Source organism: Halichoerus grypus, chromosome 10 (genome assembly GCF_964656455.1).
Source record: "Halichoerus grypus chromosome 10, mHalGry1.hap1.1, whole genome shotgun sequence".
In the NCBI taxonomy this organism is placed as follows: domain Eukaryota; kingdom Metazoa; phylum Chordata; class Mammalia; order Carnivora; family Phocidae; genus Halichoerus; species Halichoerus grypus.
In genome coordinates, this window is record NC_135721.1 from 26,959,705 (window position 1) to 26,980,076 (window position 20,372).

General features: G+C 38.9%; 1 long non-coding RNA gene across 2 annotated transcripts in view; it reads left to right on the forward strand.

Moving 5' to 3' along the window:
- The window catches only part of LOC118536220 (uncharacterized), a 207,305-nt gene extending 189,444 nt beyond the window's left edge, over nt 1–17,861 (forward strand). For both annotated transcript variants that reach the window (XR_013442159.1, XR_013442160.1), the window contains exon 5: nt 17,692–17,861. This is a non-coding gene — a long non-coding RNA (uncharacterized LOC118536220). The remainder of the gene's footprint in view (nt 1–17,691) is intronic.
- The last annotated feature ends 2,511 nt before the right edge of the window (nt 17,862–20,372 follow it).

Genomic DNA, 20,372 nt, shown 5'->3' on the forward strand with positions numbered 1-20,372 from the left:
GGGTAGTGTAGACATTTTAACAATATTTGTTCTTCCAATCTATGAGCATGGAATGTCTTTCCACTTCTTTGTGATAGACTCCAAACTTTAATGAGTGCTTCAAGTATCTTGAGAATTTTGGCAGTTACTTTGCTTTGAGATATTCCTATGTCAAGAGGACATAGTCATTTGTTTTTAAATGTTTGTAAACAAGTAAAATATAGGGCCTTAAATAGAAGTATGAAACATTCATTACATTCGGCCAGACTCCAACATTTGCCATAAAATATTCTTGTCATTCCTATGTGATCTAACAACCAGTTGAGGCAAATTAAATGTGCTTCAAGTAATCTATCAATCACTGTTCTTTTTAGTTTCCTAAATGGAATCAGCAGCCTTGAGTACTAAAATTTCAGGGATGTCTTAGAAGGTAAGTTGTGGGATCATCTTTTATGTACAGTGTGTAGCTGTTTCCTCCCAACACTATTTTTTGACTGATCCACATTTGATATTTCAAACAGTCCTCAAAATGCTTAATCCTGTGAGAATGCATCATTATAAGACCCCAGAAATTGAAAGTACAGCTTTAGGAATAAATCCTGGCTATAGCACAAAGGCTGAAGCATCTTCTGAACAGGGTCAGTAGACCTAGGAAACCTGTGCCTGTATGTATGTTGGGCTCAGGCATGAAGAGTTACACTCATAGTCTGCTTGTAGATCTAATAATTCATTTTGCAGGTGCCACGGGAAAGGCTTTCTTGAGATACATTACTGGTTGGGTGGATTTACTCACCTGGCATAGAGCCATCCCTATGAACTGCATGGTGGTGGAGCACTGGAACTGTGTCTATTCAATATGTCTGTCACAAGACTTAGCGGCTCTATGATATGTAATTGATTTTATTAATGGAAGAGAGTAAAACCTGGAAGGAGATTATACTTTTAAACGATAAAGACACTATCCATAGTTTTGTCACCAGAACTTTGAATCTTCCCCAGAATGTTCTGGAGCTGCATTAACAGACCTCCCTATTGCCTCCAGTTCTATCTCATCCCAACAGCTGTCATTTAATTAAAATGGGTCTCTAGAGCAGGACTTCTCAGACTTTAATATGCATAAAAATATGTAAACAAATGTCTTGGGGATCTTGATAAAATGTAGCTTCTGATTCAACAGGTCTAGGGTGGAGCCTGAAGTTTTATATTTTGAAAAAGCTCCTGGGTAATACAGATGCTGTTGGCCATGAACCACCATTTGAGTAGCATAGCTTCAGATTTGCTTTCAAGGAAATAAAATGAACTTAACATTTATGAGTTACAACTCAAGTAAAAAAAACTCCAGGCAATTTACAGATATTGTTTCACCCAATTTTCTAAGGAATCCAAAAAATGCATATTATGTCCATTTTCAGATGAGAAAACTGAAGTTTGGATATTTTTATTTAGCCCAAATCAGCTAGTTAGTAATGGCAAAGTAAGATTGGATCCTGGTTTCTCTGACGCCAAAGGTTTTCATGCTTCGGCCTGACCATGCTGCCTCCCAGTGCTGATGTCCCTCAGAGTATGTTGACCTGCCAAGGCTTTTGTTGTCAAAGAGTATCCCAAAAGATGAGTAAACTAGCAGATTGAAACCCTTTCCACCCAAATACCAATAACACAATAACAAGGTGATTCTTTAAATAAAGTCATAAATACAGAGAAACAAGGAAAGCAGGAAACCTTGGGAATACAAGAAAGCAGACAGGCAACTGGTAACTGTACTAATAAACCAGAGAGAGCTGGGTCTAGGAGGCAGTGGGAAGAGCCAGAAGTCAGCTGATAGAATGGTCAGTGATTCTCAAGCCTCTGCCAGAAGGGTCATCTTGTGAGTTTACACCATTCATTAGAAGAATGAGTGCTGGAATTTTTAGAGTAGCTCAGGGCATAAACAAGTAGGGAAGATGCTGGCTCTACATTTGGAGGACAGTAGTGAAGCTCTGATAGGGAACTGATGAAAGGGGCAAAGGAATTGAGGTAGAGTATCATCATTACCACCCAATACCTACTGTAAATGTTCTAAAAAAAAAAAAATAGAGGCAAAGGAGAGCCTTTGCCTTCAAGAAGAATTAATGTAAGAAAATATCTGCTAGGACCAAATAATAATATCTTTTTTTCTATTTATAAGAAATCAGGAGAGGGGTCTTCTCGAAGAGATTGGACCATCTAACTGGACTGGGGAGAAACGCTGAACTTACATGAAGGAGAAAGAGCTAAATGAGTTCTCTTAGTAAAGGGGAACAGCTTTAGTAAAACTCTAGAGGCATAAATGCTTATGATAAAAAGAATGAGAGTCAGGAGTAAAAATTTAGAGTGGGTGAGGCAAAGTAACAGCAGCTAAGCAATCTGAATAGAAGGGAAATAACAGGTCAGTGAGCATAGCCAACAATGAGCTACTGGCCACTGACTCCAGGGAAAGGTAGCGTGAGTCATCCCTGGGTTTTGCTTGCTCCTGTAGATCTGCCAGAGTGCAGCTGACAAGTGCAGAGTAGGACCAACAGGTGAGTACCAGGGCAGCCAGAGAAGCAGGTGGGGGCTAGCATTTATCAAAGAAACAAAGGTTTGGCATGAGAACCTCATTCCTTCTAATCTGGTGGATTTGGAGATCTGGAATCGGAGTATTAAATTCTTGACCTAGTATCTGTATTCATTTTGAGAACATATTTTGCTGCAAATCCCAGTGACAAAGTGCCTGTTCCTTAGTTCACTGGAGAACAAAGTGTGAGTTGCTGAATTGTGGGAAGCATTGGTCTCTATTCTTTTCGGAGGTTTGGTCAGGAAGATGCATGGACCCTGTGGCTGTAGGGTATCCAAATGGTTATTCCGTCTACAAGATGATAATTGTTCTAGTTGTTTCTGTTAATTTTTTTTATTTTTATTTTTTTAAAGATTTTATTTATTTATTTGAGAGAGAAAGAATGAGAGACAGAGAGCACGAGAGGGAAGAGGGCAGAGGGAGAAGCAGACCCCCTGCTGAGCAGGGAGCCCGATGTGGGACTCGATCCCGGGACTCCAGGATCATGACCTGAGCCGAAGGCAGTCGCTTAACCAACTGAGCCACCCAGGCGCCCTGTTTCTGTTAATTTTAAGCCCCATAAAAAGAGTCATTAAAATTATGATTTCTTTTTAAATTTTCCTCAGTGTCTTTGCACTCTGTTCAGTATATACTAATTCTCGATACATATTTTCCCACTTATTTTTGAACTTTCCCAGGGACAACACCTTAGCTTTTTTTTGGAGAGAATATGACGCTTTATGTAACAACAAACAAGCAGAAACTACCCCAAAGTAGCACAGGTATGCAATGTAGAAAAAATATCTCAAATTTTGGATTTTGAAAGCACAAAGTAGCACAGGTATGCAATGTAGAAAAAATATCTCAAATTTTAGATTTTGAAAGCACTCAAATTTTGGATTTTCTGTTTTCAGTTGTGGGACAGAGGAAGAGACAGGGTCCTAAAGTTACTGTGGTGTAGGTGTCAACAACCTTGGATGATCTTGGATAGTCATTACCTCTCTGGGTCTTGACATCCTGAAATATAAAAGGAAAGATTATACTAAGCCATCTCTCTGATCCCGTTAGCTCAAACCCTCTGTGATCCTGAAGATGTAATCTCTGTTTTATAGATCTGCATTTATGTCAAGGGAAATGTCATTGTAAGTTTTTCATCACCATAGCAAAACTGTTAAAGTAGTAGATTGAACAAATCATTTGTATATCACAATGCAACCGGTCATCCCTCATTTATACAAATCTTGTTGAAGAAATGACAGTCAAAAGCCACTCCATTTTCAAGCATAAAAAAATCTATCAAATTATATTCAACTGGTTAGCAGCCTGTGTCTGAGGTTTTAATAGAGTTATATTTCTTTTCTGTGTTCAGAGAAGGCTTTTCCAAATGAATATGAGATGGGGCACTTGATTTGGCTGTTCTTTCTAAACTGTGGACTAAATTTATTAATGTAGTTCATGACTTCTCCCCTTAATTTGTTTCATTAAACATGGTTTTTATTTTGTCAGAAGCCAATATATATTTTTTGTCATTATGGAAATGAATTTCAAGTAAGCACGAATGAGATAACAGATTTATCCCACATGAAACAAATCTGATATGTGAAAACCTGCATTAAAAAAAATTCAATGTAAAATTATTCACTTTGCCCAAATAATTACTTATAAATGTATTTATTCCTTAAGGATTGTATTAGAGAACACTTAACACAATATTTATTCATTCATTCAATTAAAACAAATTCAATTTATGTACAATTTTTAGAATTTCATTTCTTTAATTAGGTCAATTTGTGAGGCTTAAGCAACTTACGAGTTTTTAAATGAAAGCACAAGTAGAATTTCTGTTTGACAGTAGCAATTACATTAGATTTGGAGGTAATGCAAAATGAGAGGACAGATAAAACTAATAAAAAGAAAAGACTAAGAAAGGTAGTATAAAGCAAAAAAAAAAAAAAAAAGAAAAAGAAAAGAAAAAAGAAAAAAAAGAACTAATACGTTTCCACCTAAAACCTGAATAGAACAGATTAAGAAAGAAATACTGAACAGACTAAGAAGGATAAATACAAAATCAAAATAATGATCTGATATAAGAATTTAAGGATTAAAAAAACAATCCCCCCCACCATGCCTCTGTTTTCCCCATTTACACTTACACTGTCTCTCTCATTATCTCACTGTCTCTATCATTGGGAGCTCACTAGGTTCATTTATGTTTTATTTCCCATAAGGGAGGCACTGAGATTTGGAAATTTAATTCTTTAAAGATTTTGCCATACTGGACATTCAAACAGGATTGTTCAGTTGATGATACTGAGTTTCTAGTATGATGACCTTTTTAATGGCCTACATTTCTGTGCAAATGAATGAAAAATGTACATTCTCTGTGTGAGGAGCCAGGAAGTCTCTGAAGATGTAAAAAAAAAAAAAAACAACTGATATTTATTTGGAACCTACCATGAGCTTAACACTGTGTTAGTCAATCTGTGTGTGAGGCTGTTAATATTACCTGCATTTCACTGAATCAGAAATTAAGGCCTAAAGAGAACCTTTAGCAAGTACAGCAGCTGGGCTTCATCCCCCACTGTCAGATTTAATAGATCATCTCCAGCTCTAGACTAATTCCCTAAAATATGGTCACAGTCTATAAATTGCTTATCAGCTGGTGGTTTTCTCAAGATAGTAGACAAAGAAATATAATACTGTGGGGCACGGTCATTGATATTAGGGAAGTATGAAATGTTGGTGGAGGAGGTCAGAGTAGGGAATGAGTATATTTATTTAATGAAGCAACAGGAAAATCTTCATGCGAAAGACAACATTTGAGATTGGTTCCTAAGAAATGAGAGAATTTTGACAGGTGGGGACGGGTGGGTGGGAACATTCCAGAAGAAAGCAAGAACTCAGGCAGAATCACCTATGCAAAAAGGACAGAGGTAATACTGGAAAAGGAAGTCAGACAGTTTTATGGGGAACTTTAAGTAAAAAGCCAAGGAGTTTTTACATGTCAAGTGAGACTTTGAATGCAGAGCTCAATTAGGAGGCAATAATAATAGACAAAGTCCATGTGGGTCTTGTCAATCAAGTGGACGGGGCAGTGTTAGAGAGGGTGAAGACCACAAGTCAGAGATTAGGACCTCAAAGCTTTTACAGTTGTGATTATTACTATTATTATTACCAATAGGAAAAAGAAACCAGAACTAGTAAAAATCTTCCAATCTTCTTATATGAACCTATTTAAGTTGCTTTTCTTCTTGAACCCTGTTCTCCTTGATGATTATCCCAAGGAGAAATTTAACAAACATAGCAACCGCCAGCTCTCCATGCCATGTGTGGAGCACCAAATGGGGGTCAGTCCTTGGACTGGAAACCAGGGTTCCCAGGTCATGGCCACAGTGCTAGGGGAGATCAGATGCCAGCAGCATTATCCAGTCTCCAAGCCAGTCAGGAGATCAATTTTTTCCTAAGAGGGCTACCTTCTTTTCATTGTGGCAATTTATGCATCTATTCAATTAGCCCAATGTTATTTTTTTTCTTTTAATTTATGTGTATTTTTTTCAAACAAATACTAAGTTGTTTAGACTTAAATGCATATTAAGTCATTTGGACCTAACTACTTAATAAACAGAACTGTTAGGTAAATTTTTTTTAATGTATAAATTATTTATTTATTTATTTTTATTTTATTATGTTATGTTAGTCACCATACATTACATCATTAGTTTTTGATGTAGTGTTCCATGATTCATTGTTTGCGTATAACACCCAGTGCTCCATTCAATACATGCCCTCTCTAATACCCTTCACCAGGCTAACCCATCACCCCACCCCCCTTCCCTCTAGAACCCTCAGTTTGTTTCTCGGAGTCCATAGTCTCTCATGGTTCGTTTCCTGCTCTGATTGCCCCCTTCATTTTTCCCTTCCTACTATCTTCTTCTTTTTTATAACATATAATGTATTATTTGTTTCAGAGGTACAGGTCTGTGATTCAACAGCCTTACACAATTCACAGTGCTCGCCATAGCATATACCCTCGCCAATGTCCATCACCCATCCCTCCCACCCCCCATGACTCCAGCAACCCTCAGTTTGTTTCCTGAGATTAAGAATTCCTCATATCAGTGAGATCATATGATACATGTCTTTCTCTGATTGACTTATTTCGCTCAGCATAACACCCTCCAGTTCCATCCACGTCATTGCAAATGGCAAGATTTCATTCCTTTTGATGGCTGCATAATATTCCATTATATATATACCACATCTTCTTTATCCATTCATCTGTCGATGGACATTTGGCTCTTTCCATAGTTTGGCTATTGTGGACATTGCTGCTATAAACATCAGGGTGCATGTACCCCTTCGGATCCTGACATTTGTATCTTTGGAGTAAATACCCAGTAGTGCAATTGCTGGGTCGTATGGTAGCTCTATTTTCAACTTTTTGAGGAACCTCCATACTGTTTTCCAGAGTGGCTACACCAGGTTGCATTTCCACCAACAGTGTAGGAGGGTTCCCCTTTCTCTGCATCCCCACCAACATCTGTCGTTCCTGACTTGTTAATTTTAGCCATTCTGACTGGTGTGAGGTGGTATCTCATTGAGGTTTTGATTTGGATTTCCCTGATGCCTAGTGATGTTGAACACTTTTTCATGTGTCTGTTGGCCATTTGGATGTCTTCTTTGGAAAAATGTCTGTTCATGTCTTCTGCCCATTTCTTGATTGGATCATTTGTTCTTTGGGTGTTGAGTTTGATAAGTTCTTTATAGATTTTGGATACTAGCCCTTTATCTGATATGTCATTTGCAAATATCTTCTCCCATTCTTTTGGTTGTCTTTTGGTTTTGTTGACTGTTCCCTTTGCTGTGCAAAAGCTTTTTATCTTGATGAAGTCCCAGTAGTTCATTTTGCCCTTGCTTCCCTTGCCTTTTGTGATGTTTCTAGGAAGAAGTTGCTGCGGCTGAGGTCGAAGAGTTTGCTGCCTGTGTTCTCCTCTAGGATTTTGATGGACTCCTGTCTCACATTTAGGTCTTTCATCCATTTTGAGTTTATTTTTATGTATGGTGTAAGGAAATGGTCCAGTTTCATTCTTCTGCATGTGGCTGTCCAATTTTCCCAACACCATTTGTTGAAGAGACTGTCTTTTTTCCATTGGACATTCTTTTCTGCTTTGTTGAAGATTAGTTGACTATAGAGTTGAGGGTCCATTTCTGCACTCTCTATTCTGTTCCATTGATCTATGTGTCTGTTTTTGTGCCAGTACCATACTGTCTTGATGATGACAGCTTTGTAATAGAGCTTGAAGTCTGGAATTGTGATGCCACCAGCTTTGCTTTTCTTTTTCAACATTCCTCTGGCTATTCAGGGTCTTTTCTGGTTCCATACAAATTTTAGGATTATTTCTTCCATTTCTTTGAAAAAAGTGGATGGTATTTTGATAGCGATTGCATTAAATGTGTAGATTACTCTAGGTAGCATAGACATTTCACAGTATTTGTTCTTCCAATCCATGAGCATGGAACATTTTTCCATTTCTTTGTGTCTTCTTCAATTTCTTTCATGAGTATTCAATAATTTTCTGAGTTGCCTCTTTGGTTAGATTTATTCCTAGGTATCTTATGGTTTTGGGTGCAATTGTAAATGGGATTGACTCCTTAATTCCTTTTTCTTCTGTCTTGTTGTTGGTGTATAGGAATGCCACTGATTTCTGTGCATTGATTGTATATCCTGCCACTTTACTGAATTCCTGTATGAGTTCTAGCAGTTTCGGGGTGGAGTCCTTTGGGTTTTCCACATAAAGGATCATATCATCTGCAAAGAGTGAGAGTTTGACTTCTTTGCCAATTTGGATGCCTTTTATTTCTTTTTGTTGTCTGATTGCTGTGGATAGGACTCCTAGTACTATGTTGAATAGCAGTGGTGATAGTGGACATCCCTGCCGTGTTCCTGACCTTAGGAGGAAAGCTCTCAGCTTTTCCCCATTGAGAATGATATTCGCTGTGGGTTTTTCATAGATTGCTTTTACGATATTGATGTATGTACCCTCTATCCCTATACTCTGAAGAGTTTTGATCAAGAAAGGATGCTGTACTTTGTCAAACACTTTTTCTGCATCTATTGAGAGGATCATGTGGTTCTTGTTCTTTCTTTTATTAAAGTATTGTATCACATTGATTGATTTGTGGATGTTGAACCAACCTTGCAGCCCAGGGATAAATCCGACTTGGTCGTGGTGAATAATCCTTTTAATGTACTGTTGGATCCTATTGGCTAGTATTTTGGTGAGAATTTTTGCATCTGTGTTCATCAGGGATATTGGTCTATAATTCTCCTTTTTGATGGGGTCTTTGGTTTGGGGATCAAGGTAATGCTGGCCTCATAAAACGAGTTTGGAAGTTTTCCTTCCATTTCTATGTTTTGGAACAGTTTCAGAAGAATAGGTATTAATTCTTCTTTAAATGTTTGGTAGAATTCCCCTGGGAAGCCATCTGGCCCTGGGCTTTTGTTTTTTGGGAGATTTTTGATGACTGCTTCAATTTCCTTAGTGGTTATAGGTCTGTTCAGGTTTTCAATTTCTTCCTGGTTCAGTTTTGGTAGTTGATACATCTCTAGGAATGCATCCATTTCTTCCAGATTATCTAATTTGCTGGCATAGAGTTGCTCATAATATGTTCTTATAATTATTTGTATTTCTTTGGTGTTGGTTGTGATCTCTCCTCTTTCATTCATGATTTTGTTGATTTGGGTCCTTTCTCTTTTCTTTTTGTTAAGTCTGGCCAGGGGTTTATCAATCTTGTTAATTCTTTCAAAGAACCAGCTCCTAGTTTCGTTGATCTGTTCTACTGTTCTTTTGGTTTGTATTTCATTGATTTCTGCTCTGATCTCTATTATTTCTCTTCTCCTGCTGGGTTTAGGCTTTATTTGCTGTTCTCTTTCCAGCTCCTTTAGGTGTAGGGTTAGGTTGGTGTATTTGAGACCTTTCTTGTTCCTTGAGAAAGGCTTGTATTGCTATATACTTTCCTCTTAGGACTGCCTTTGCTGCATCGCAAAGATTTTGAACAGTTGTGTTTTCATTTTCATTTGTTTCCATGAATTTTTTTAATTCTTCTTTAATTTCCTGGTTGACCCATTCATTCTTTAGTAGGATGCTCTTTAGCCTCCATGTATTTGAGTTCTTTCCGACTTTCCTCTTGTGATTGAGTTCTAGTTTCAAAGCATTGTGGTCTGAAAATATGCAAGGAATGATCCCAATCTTTTGGTACCGATTGAGACCTGATTTGTGACCTAGGATGTGATGTATTCTGGAGAATGTTCCATGGGCACTGGAGAAGAATGTGTATTCTGTTGCTTTAGGATGGAAAGTTCTGAATATGTCTGTGAAGTCCATCTGGTCCAGTGTGTCATTTAAAGTCTTTATTTCCTTGTTGATCTTTTGCTTAGATCATCTGTCCATTTCAGTGAGGGGGTGTTAAAGTCCCCCACTATTATTGTATTGTTGTCGATGTGCTTCTTTGCTTTTGTTATTAATTGGCTTATATAATTGGCTTCTCCCATGTTAGGGGCATAGGTATTTACAATTGTTAGATCTTCTTGTTGGACAGGCCCTTTAAGTAGGATATAGTGTCCTTCCTCATCTCTTATTATAGTCTTGTTTTAAAATCTAATTTGTCTGATAGAAGGATTGCCACCCTAGCTTTCTTTTGGTGTCCATTAGCATGGTAAATGGTTTTCCACCCCTTCACTTTCAATCTGGGGGTGTCTTTGGGTCTAAAATGAGTCTCTTGCAGACAGCCTATCGATGAGTCTTGTTTTTTTATCCAATCTGATAGCCTGTGTCTTTTGATTGGGGCATTTAGCCCATTTACATTCAGGGTAACTATTGAAAGATATGAATTTAGTGCCATTGTATTGCCTGTAAGGTGACTGTTACTGTATATTGTCTGTGTTCCTTTCTGGTCTAGGTTACTTTTAGGCTCTCTCTTTGCTTAGAGTCCCCCTTTCAATATTTCTTGTAGGGCTGGTTTCATGTTTGCAAATTCCTTTAGTTTTTGTTTGTCCTGGAAGGTTTGTATCTCTCCTTCTATTTTCAATGACAGCCTAGCTGGATATAGTATTCTTGGCTGCATATTTTTCTCATTTAGTGCTCTGAATATATCCTGCCAGTCCTTTCTGGCCTGCCAGGTCTCTGTGGATAGGTCTGCTGCCAATCTAATGTTTCTACCATTGTAGTTTACAGACTTCTTGTGCCGAGCTGCTTTCAGGATTTTCTCTTTGTCTCTGAGACTCCTAAGTTTTACTATTAGACATCGGGGTGTTGACCTATTTTTATTGATTTTGAGGGGGTTCTCTGTGCCTCCTGGATTTTGATGCCTGTTTCCTTCCCCAAATTAGGGAAGTTCTCTGCTATAATTTGCTCCAATATACCTTCTGCCCCTCTCTCTCTTTCTTCTTCTGGGATCCCAGTTATTCTAATATTGTTTCATCTTATGGTATCACTTATCTTTCGAATTCTGCCCTCATTATCCAGTAGTTGTTTATCTTTTTGTCAGCTTCTTTATTTTCCATCGTTTAATCTTCTATATTACTAGTTCTCTCTTCTGCCTCATTTATCCTATCAGTTAGAGCCTCCATTTTTTTAAAATTTTTTTATTGTTATGTTAATCCCCATACATTACATCATTAGTTTTAGATATAGTGTTCCATGATTCATTGTTTGTGCATAACACCCAGTGCTCCATGCAGAACGTGCCCTCCTCAATACCCATCACCAGGCTAACCCATCCTCCCAACCCCCTCCCCTCTAGAACCCTCAGTTTGTTTTTCAGAGTCCATTGTCTCTCATGGTTCTTCTCCCCCTCCGATTTCCCCCCCTTCATTCTTCCCCTCCTGCTACATTCTTCTTCTTCTTTTTTTCTTTCTTAACATATATTCCATTATTTGTTTCAGAGGTACAGATCTGAGATTCAACAGTCTTGCACAATTCACAACGCTTACCAGAACACATACCCTCCCCAGTGTCCATCACCCAGTCACCCCATCCCTCCCACCCCACCCCCCACTCCAGCAACCCTCAGTTTGTTTCCTGAGATTAAGAATTCCTCATATCAGTGAGGTCATATGATACATGTCTTTCTCTGTTTGACTTATTTCTAGAGCCTCCATTTTTGATTGCACCTCATTAATAGCCTTTTTGATTTCGACTTGGTTAGATTTTAGTTCTTTTATTTCTCCATAAAGCGTTTCTGTAATATCTTCCATGCTTTTTTCAAGCCCAGATAGTATCTTTTTAATCATCATTCTGAATTCTAGTTCTAACATCTTACTAATGTCCATATTGACTATGTCCTTGGCAGTTGGTACTGCCTCTTATTCTTTTTTTTTTTTTTTTTTTTAAAGATTTTATTTATTCATTTGAGAGAGAATGAGATAGAGAGAGCATGAGAGGGGGGAGGGTCAGAGGGAGAAGCAGACTCCCTGCCGAGCAGGGAGCCCGATGCGGGACTCGATCCCGGGACTCCAGGATCATGACCTGAGCCGAAGGCAGTCGCTTAACCAACTGAGCCACCCAGGCGCCCTCTTGTTCTTTTTTTGGAGGTGATTTTTTTCATCTTGTCATTTTGTCCAGAGGAGAATAGATGAATGAGAGAAGAAAATGCTAACAGGGTAACAATGACCCCAGGAAAATATACACTAAACAAATCAGAAGAGACCTGAAACTGAAGGAAAAGAAAGGGAAAGAAAGAAAAAAGAAAAAAAAAAAGTATATAAAAAAAAAAAGAATATGATCAAATATGATCAGGCTGGTGAATAGATCAGTGCCACACACTAGATTTTGGGCGTATTTTGGTTTGTTAGAAGAAACTGACTCCCCAAATTTTAAAGTAAGAAAAGCTTATATATGTACAAAAATAAGGGTAAATACTATGAAGGGATGGAATATGACTGTAAAGATGAAAATTATAAAATATTTTATAAAAGGAATTGATAAGAAGTTGGTTGAAAAAAGAAAGAAAAGAGGGCGCCTGGGTGGCTCAGTTGGTTAAGCGACTGCCTTCGGCTCAGGTCATGATCCTGGAGTCCCGGGATCGAGTCCCGCATCGGGCTCCCTGCTCAGCAGGGAGTCTGCTTCTCCCTCTGACCCTCCCCCCTCTCATGTGCTCTCTCTCTCTCCTCTCATCCTCTCTCAAATAAATAAAATCTTTAAAAAAAAAAAAAAAAAAAAAAAAAAAGAAAAAAGAAAGAAAAGAAATTAAAAAAAAAAAAGGGAGAGAATGTGATCAGGCAGGAGACTAGAACAAAGCCATACACTAGAGATTTAGGGTATATATTGGCTGTTAGAAGAAACTGTATCCCACAATTTTAAAGAGAGAACAACTTATATATATATATATATATATATATATATATATATATATAACTTATATATATATATATATATATACCAAAAATAAGGTTAACTACTATGAAGGGATAGAATATGACTCTAAAAATGAAAAATAAAAAAGATTTTTTAAAAAGGGATTGATAAGATGTTGGTTGAAAAAGGGAAAAAGAAAAATTCAAAAAAGAGAAAATTAAAAACTTAGTTTTGAAACACTAAAGAATCACGTGGAAAAAAGCCATGACTTCTTTGTGCTGTATTCCCCTAGTGCTGGCGTTCTGCCATTCTCATTGATCGGTAAACTTGGTCTTGGCTGGCGGTCCTTGCTGATCTTCTGGGGGAGGGGCCTGTTGCCGTGGTTCCCAAATGTCTTTGCCGGAGGCGGAATTGCTCTGCCCTTGCTGGGTCTGGGCTAAGTAATCTGCTTGGGTTTGCTCTCCGGAGCTTTTGTTCCCTGCAAGCTTTCCGTATAGCTTTGGAGGACGAGAGTGAAAATGGAGGCCTCCCAATCTCCACCCCGGAGGAGCTGAGAACTCGGGGCCCCACTCCTCAGTGAGCCCCCAGAGAAAAGCAGTCAACCACTCCTGTCTCCCCGGGTCTGCGGCTGCACTCCGTACTCACCTGGCCTGTGACCAAGCATTTCTATCTCTGGCACATGACCCCGTGTGGAGTCTCCAAACCCAGTAGATCCCTGTGGGGGAGGAAGGGGAGTCTCCCCGGATTTGCCACTTGTTGGGTCCCTGCTGGAGGAGCAGTGGCCCAACTGTGCCACGCATCACGGTTTATGGCAACCTGGAGCTGAGAGCCCACCTCTCACCTCCATCTTTGTAGCCCGCTTCCCCGCTCCGATACCTGGGAGCTCTGCCACACTCAAGCACCCCTGGTCTTTCTGTGACCCCAAGGGTCCTGAGACCACACTGTCCCAGCGAGGGTTCCACCCCCTGCTTAGCCACTGGAGCAGCGTCCCTCAGTGGAGCAGATTTCTCAAAGGTTTTTGTGCTCCGCGGCGCTATCACTTGCCAGAAGCGGCCGACGGAGGCCCCGTCCCCTGCCATCTGTCTTCCCGAATATCGCCTCAGATTCACTTCTCCGCAAGTCCTACCTTCCAGAAAGTGGTCACTTTTCTGTTCAGAGTTGCTGTTATTCTTTTCTTCGATCTCCTGTTGAGTTCGTAGGTGTTCAGAATGGTTTGATCCCTATCTAGCTGAATTCCTGGGAGCAGACGAAATTTAGTTCTCCTACTCCTCCACCATCTTGCTCCTCCCCCAGGTAAATTATTTTTATTTTTAATTTTTTTTTTGTCCTGTGGGGGGTGATGTGAGAAAAGTTACTGAGACATTAAGGGTGCTGTAAACTTATGTTTTGGAAAATATACATGTACAACTCCTGTACAGGACTGGGGATTATATAAGTGCCATTAGATAGGATAAGATTTCTTTAATTCCCAGTCTCAAGAATCTTTTTCACCATCCCACACCAGCTACCCACTTCCACCATCATATTTTAAAAAAACCCTTTTTTTCCTACCATCATATTTTAGATCTTGTCAGCAGGAATAACTATATCATTCCAGTTTCCTGTTTTCATCCATTCTTTGATCCCACTGGGACTTCTGTTACTCAGTATCTTTTACATTACTCTTTCCTATCCTCATGTACTCACTTTTCTGATCACCCAGATTAGAACACATGCTCCATTACCCTAAATAGTTCCTTAAATACACCCTCAACTTTTTCCCCTTCTCTCTTTTTGTCATACTTACTTGTTAATATCTCTACATTCATTAAACCCAACTCTCCAGATACTTCACCTCTGCACCCAAGCATCAGAGTGTGGTTGGACAAAAACACAATCATGCTACCTAGTCAATGTTGAATTCTCAAATACATCATCGGTGTCTCACGGTCAGCCTAGCAAATTCACCTTATTTTTTGAGATGGCTCATTCACACTTCCTTGTCTTCCAAACTGTAATACCCTTCCCCAATGCTTCATTGCTTACTCCCCTGAAAAAATAGAATTTATCAGAATAGACCTCTTTTTCATCCCCAGATCTCTTACTGTACCTGCATCCACTTCTTTCCTCTCTTTTTATTCTTGTTTCATGATTGAACTAGCCCCATTCTAACCTGTAGTTTCTGTTGTTGTCTATTAGATATCAGTCCCTCTTGCTTCATGAAGGGCTTCTCTTTGCATCTTACTATTTTCTTTCTCTTGTAGATCTCTTCCATAAATATAAAATCATGCTATAAAGTCTTTCACCTTAAAATATAGGAAAGCACCCACCTTTGATCAAGCAATCATCCCATTTGTCTGCTCCCTTTTACAGCAAAATAAAAACTTGTCTCTACCCACTTACTGTCTCTTCCTCATCTGTCATTGTCTCTTTGATCCACTCCAGTTAGGCTTTTGTTTTCACCATTCTGCCAAAATAGCTCTTATGAAGGGTATTTCCATTTTGCTAGGCTCAGTGGTCTTTTTTCAGTTTTTATATTATTGTATTTCTCAGTAGCATTTGGCATTGATGATCATTCCTTTTATAGAGAAACACCTTCTTACTGGCTTCTGGATTCCTACTCTCCTAGTTTTCCTCCTGTCTCTTTTATCATTGTCTGTTTTATCCATTTCCAATGAATCCCTGTATGTAGGGTTTTAATCACCTGTATACCCAGCACCTGTAACAGAATCTGGCACATGGTACTCTGGATCCCAGAATAGAGATAACAATTTCATATGGAAAATTTAGGGAAGACAATGAAAATGGTGCCTTTGAACCAGACCTTAAATAATGGGTAGGATTTCATAAAATATTTTATTTTGAAGGTTGGGGGCTTTCAGTCAGAGAAAAAAGCATTAACAAAGATGCAAATTTAGAAATCATGAGACAAACTGGAAATAATGACATGGTCTCCAGTCACACTACAGCACGGAGGCTAGGGTTTCAACATATGAATTTTGGGGTTGCACAAACACAGAGTTGATAACAGACATCTACACTAAATCCAGAGGAAGGTGTACATTCAGAGCTCAGCTATAGTTCCTGGCATTTGGGTGATATTAAAATACATAGATGGAGCTTTACTAGAATACAGTATATTGATTAAATACTGTTTTTGCAGGCCATAATTGCAAAATGCAGTTGTTTTTCCTGCCAATCATCAATTATTGACTTTTAGTTTAGAACCCACCCTTCTTGGCCTTGCTTTGTGATACTTGAGCTGAACTCTGTAAACATTCATCACCTGGCATAGCTCTAGACCCTGTCAGTAGAGGGCACTGGGGGGACCTCTCTTCCAGTTTCTGTGCCTTGCCTTTTCTCCTGCTCCTAGGGAGTAGTGGCCAACCAGTGGCTTTCTGGGTAGTTTCTCCAGGATCCTAGTGGGTGGTTGGAGATTGAATCTGCAGGCATTCCAGTGGGCAGCTTCCTAGCAAGTCCTGTGGGTACCCCAGTAGTCGCCTTCCATGAAAATCTTGGCACCTCAGTGAGTGGTTTGTTTTTTGCTTGCCAGTCCCAGCCTGCAGGCACTCAACAAACCAGTCATCCAGTGGGCTACAGCCATACACTCCAAGGAAGTCTGAATCTCAGCCCTGGTAGAGCCCCCTTCTGAGTTGGTTCCTTCTTTGGGTACTGTTCTTCAGCCCTATTGGTAGCGGCTGCTCTCATGTGTACTTTTACTGTATTCTTTAGTGTTCTTTACCTTTTACTAGTGAAATGCTCATTCCCTTTGTACTAGTTAACAATTCCTGATATTAAAATTTCCCTGATTAAATTACCATCTGGTTTCTGTATCGGATTGGATTATTACTAATAAGTTATTATTCCATGTATAATGGATATCACCCAAGATGTAGCAATGGTTAAATTCAGAGTGTACCTACTAAATGATCATATATTTTCTTTTCCAACTACCAGCAATAGGTCATCAGTGGTAGACTGTACATCCAAACTTAGTCAAAGAACCCAATTTACCCAAGTATATACTTGAAATAAAACAAAACACCATAAAATGTCTCCAGTCAAATGAATTTGAGAAGTGTATGAAAATGATGTTTTCTTTTCTTTGCAACAAATACTAATAAAACAAATATTTGAATAAGAATAAAAGAGAATAAAATGAACCTGAGACTTAATTGTGATCTGTTGAAATTGTATTTCCAAGATAGATAAGTCATCAAATGGAAAAACCCAAACAAACAAATAAAATATGTTTTGTCAAACCTCTGTGCCTACACTAGTGGAGAGAAATAAAATACTGAGCCAGTGTTGGTTAGTTCTTGGGGGAAATTATTACTGCATTTTCTAGAGACATAAACCAGAGACATTCTATGGTCTAGACTAGGGAGTAACAAATTATGGCTGCAGGTTGACCTCCTGCTTTTGTAAATAAAATTATATTGGAATACAGCTATGGCCATTTATTTACACATTGTCTATGGCTCTGCTTTTGCTCTGTAATGTGGAATAGAGTCGTTGTGACACCAACTGAATGGCCCCAGAAAGCCTGAAATATTTACTGTCTACTTAGGAAAGTTTCCTGACTTCATAAGACATGGGATCTCTGCCATTGGGGCTTGAAAGCAGCTAAACAAATGGATGTGGCTGTGTTCCAATAAAACTTTATTTATAAAAACAGGCTGTAGGTCAGATTTGGCCTATGGGCTTTAGTTTGATGACCCCTGCTCTAGAACATAGTAGGTATGTGATAAATATTATCTGAATAAATGAAGAAAAAAAGAATTTTAAAGAATTCTAAAACTGTCTGCACATTCTGTTCTCTTTCAGTATTTGTGGTGTCTAGATGATGCCCATGTGACAACTGAAGACTGGCTCTGATGGATGACTTAGGTAACCTCTGGAGGGTACCCACATTGTGACTATAAACCACTGTGCCCATGTGGAAAACATTGCAGTCCTGGGGCAAAAGATAAACTTCATGCTTGATAAAAAACAACTAAAAGGTAAGGTTTCTCTCTGGTGTGCTGAAGTCTTCAGTCTTTTTCTGTTTTTCTTTCCCACTGGCAGCTCAAAGCTGTCCTTAATCCATCATATGCCTCTTGAGTGTGTGCTCTGAGTTCACTGTCATGATGAAAGACTACTTCATGAATTTAGTGTAGGGCCTCAGGATTGAGTCTGAGCTGTTTACATAGCTTTTGGGAAAATGACACCCAAATGTGGGGGAAACAATCCAAGAGGCATTTCAAGTATGAGTTTTAAAATAGAAATATTGACAATGGTACCTATTTTTTTTCAAAGGTGTTTGTTAGTTCTACAAATCCAGTTAGGCGCATTTCACTAGCCCATTTGGGATTCCCTAATTTGATGACGCTGCCTCTCTTATGTCACTCAGATCTACCCTAGCACTTCTATCCTACTGCTACTCACATAATTCAGGCTCTCATACCTGTCCTCTGAATTGCTACCTCCAACACTTCATGTCTCTAATTTGTCTTACCTTTCCCAGACAGATTAATCTTCCTGAAACACAAATCTGATCATGTTGCTATTTCCCTCAGAAATTCCAGTTGATTTCCCTTTGCCTGGAGAATAAAGTCTAATCTTAGTCAGTTGACAGTCTCCAGTTCCATTTATCTCCACCACTCCTGCAGATACCCACCTACCTCCTTTCATGGAGGGTTGCCAGATAGAATACATGATACCCAGTTAATATGAATTTCAGATAAACAATGAGTCATTTTTGGGATGAGTATATCCCTAGTACTGCATGGGAAACACTTATACTATAAAAATGACTCATTGTTTATCTGAAATTTAAATTTAACTGAGTATCCTGTATTTTTTATTTGCTAAATATGGCAACCCTACTTTTATGCCACTACATTTACCAGATTCAAATAATCTTTGTTCTCTATATGCTCCTCATGATTTTCAGCTTTTCTGTTTTTGCCAGAATTACTTTCTCAATACCGAGATACCATACATAAAAGTTTGAAGTATAGCATATAAATGTTCCCTCTCCTTAGCCAACATGATGTAGAAGGAAGGATGTAGATGAGATAGTCTGCTGTATACTTGGATTACCATTATAGCTCTTACTTGGCCATCTCTGTGATTTTTGGACAAACTGCTTAGCTTTTATAGACTTCAGTTCCTTATCTACACAATGAGAATAATAATACCAACTTCAAGTGATTATTTTAAGGTTAAGTATGAAGTTTTATAAAATCTTTGTAAAAACATGTAATTCATAGGAGGGGTTCACTGAATGACAGTGCTTTATTAACTTTCTCTTTATATCAGTGCTTCTTAAACTTGAGGAACCCCAAAGCCCCCAAATATATCTGGATCCCAATGTAAGAAACATTTCATTAAAGAGTTCAAAGTAAAAGTGCTTACTTAAGATGGTCATTTTATACCTCATAAATAAGCACTCATCAGACTTAAGCAATGAAAGTCTGTGGCAAAACATGCTCTACTAGATCGTTATCTAGATAATCCGGAATAGGATTACATTTTTAGACTCTCAACAAAATACAAAGGCAGGATTTTACAACTATCATGAAGAATTTTTATGGAGTCACCGGAACACCAAGAGAAAGGTTCTCATTAGAGAAATACTGCATTCTATCTTATTTATCTATATGCTTTACTCTCTACTAGACAGATTGTCTTTGGGCAGGGTAAATGTTTGAGTCTTTATTTCTTCTTCATGGAGCCTTCTGCAGAGCAGAAACGTGTATTTGTTAACCGAAGAGCTAACTGTGATTGAATAGATAAATATTAACTTCTCAAGTTCAGAATTATAGGCTTCAAATGATGGCTTTATGTGTATGTTTTGTCAATTTATCAGTTGTATCCAAGGCCCCTTCTTGATGTAAATGTATCTTTTTTTTTTTTTTTTAAAGATTTTATTTATTTATTTGACAGAGAGATAGAGAACACAAGTAGGCAGAGGGAGAGGGAGAAGCAGGCTCCCCGCCGAGCAGGGAGCCCGATGCGGGACTCGATCCCAGGACCCTGGGATCATGACCTGAGCCGAAGGCAGCCACTTAACCGACTGAGCCACCCAGGCGCCCTTGACGTAAGTGTATCTTGCTACAGCTGCACCACCTCTGCCAGGTAGGGAATGGGTTACAGAATTTGGGCTCTGGTTTAGTGGACATCTGACCTGGCTGGCCTCTGCTGGGTCAGCCAGATCTTTTCTCACAGGATGTCAGGATTGTTGGCAGTTGCTGGTGGGTGTCTAAAGTTAAAGTTGCTGTCTGGCTTTCCTGGGGCATCTTAATTCTGCTGGGAGAAGCAGAGAAAACTTCTCTGCAGAGGGTGATAGTAATGGGGCAGCCACTGAGTCAGGCCTTGGAGAAATTGCCAAGTAATCTTGTGACCTGCTTTTCCACTTCCTGATTTGGTCTGTTGTGGGAATGAAGTGGTCATCACTATGATTTTTGTTCAGGGAAGTTTAAGACTATTTTTTTACCTGCAACCAAATAATCTGTAATTAAAGC